Below are 1,731 nucleotides of genomic sequence, written 5' to 3' on the forward strand. Positions count from 1 at the left end.
TGCATTCTTTATCACACTGGTGTCACCTGCATTGATCTTGGCAAGGCATTTAGTACTGGTCAAGATACTGCTGATCTTTATTGAACCAACTGCACAAAAACACATGAAATGCCATATATAATTTATATGTAAAGAATTAATCCGCAGTGTGAATTTATATTTAGCATCAGGTATTGAAAATGATGTTTATCATTTTTTCCCGACCATAGGTCATCTAAATGAGCCTTGCAGAAAAAAATAATAAGATCCTGGCGAGCTGTGACATAAATGTTCTTAAAGTTTCTACCAGGAGACCCCAGAAGGTGATCCTTAAATGAAGTCACAACCTCCCCACGTAAGTTCCACACAGCTACTATTTCGTTCCTTAATGTCAGGAATAATCGGGTGTTGTGAAGAAAAATGAACATTGATGGCGCCATAGATTCAGTTCTTTAATTTCACCTCTATCAGCTCAGAGGTCAGAACCTGTACATAAAAATTTCCAATTGGTAGACATTACACTCAAAACATACAATTCTACAAAACAGAGTCCAGAAACATTTATATTCTAAGAAATATCTATTGAAAATAGGAGTTTGATAATTGCAAGGTGTTGTTAATAAATTTCATCCAAGGTGTTGTTAAACAAGCTGCAGTTTGATACGGTGACAATACCTAGCATATCAGTACATTTTAACTAAGTTAATACCTTTTTCCTGGACAATATATTAATTTTACCGAGTTTATTACTAAATTTATATATAAATGAATGGTGTCTATGACTTGTGTATTGTCTATATAAAGAGCAGGGACTTTGAGTTATTGGTTCAAGGTCATGCGTTTTAAAGGTCATTTGTGAACAAACACAAATAAAGAATGGATGGAAAAGTGTGAAACATTATGTTAATCAGTTCATATACATACCAATTGGACTATTTGTTGTACTGAAACGTAGCTCTTCAACTTCTTGCTAGTCATCCTGAAGTTCAAATAGGACAAAGCGTAACTATAAGGGATATATGCAACATTATAAAACTATTTTAAAATAAAATAAATACGAAACAAGCTAACATTTTCTAGTGGCCGTTAACTACTAATTCAAGCTGTAGAACTGTGCAAGATATATTCTGGAGAAACATTGTATATAGATGACTATTAATAACTAACCAAATACAGGGACATGATTATAGTGCACAAAGACAAGATAATAAGAAAAACAAGCCATATCCAGTTCATAAACTATTAACATACAACTTTCAATATATCAGATTCAAAAGATAAATGGTAACAAGTATAGAAGCCTTTCTCAAAATTTAAGTAATTCATCATCACCAATAAAATGTTAAGATTCTGCAAAATGGCAACAATCATTTATAACAAATTGAAAAATAGGAAGACGTTGTAATCATGTAATTGGAAAACTCTTCATTAATAGATTCTACTAACCATCAATTCCAGCATCTTGGCTGTTAGCCACAAGCCTGTCTTCTTCAACAAGTAGGTGTACATCTTATAATCCTCCAAGTTGTCCAACCCTTATCAATCCACCATCTTTATTACTAATTTTCTGCAGAATTTTAGCCTCTTCTTTGTAAATCTTAGATTACAAATCAAATAGATAAATATACTAGGGTATACAAAAGTTACATAAATCCTATATCTAAAAAATATGCTTTTTATAAAGTTACTGAATATTTACAAAAATGCATTGTTTTTTCTAGTTACAAACTCAGTCATAAATAATAAGAATAG

General features: G+C 31.5%; 1 long non-coding RNA gene across 1 annotated transcript; it reads right to left on the reverse strand.

Moving 5' to 3' along the window:
- Positions 1-292: 292 nt before the first annotated feature.
- Positions 293-1,523, reverse strand: LOC141710916 (uncharacterized). The gene is made up of 3 exons (XR_012571134.1): positions 1,426-1,523; positions 904-958; positions 293-465 (listed from the first exon to the last, which is right to left on the reverse strand). It is a non-coding gene; the product is annotated as an uncharacterized LOC141710916 (long non-coding RNA).
- Between the last annotated feature and the right edge of the window lie 208 nt (positions 1,524-1,731).

Source organism: Apium graveolens, chromosome 3 (assembly GCF_009905375.1).
Source record: "Apium graveolens cultivar Ventura chromosome 3, ASM990537v1, whole genome shotgun sequence".
NCBI lineage: Eukaryota > Viridiplantae > Streptophyta > Magnoliopsida > Apiales > Apiaceae > Apium > Apium graveolens.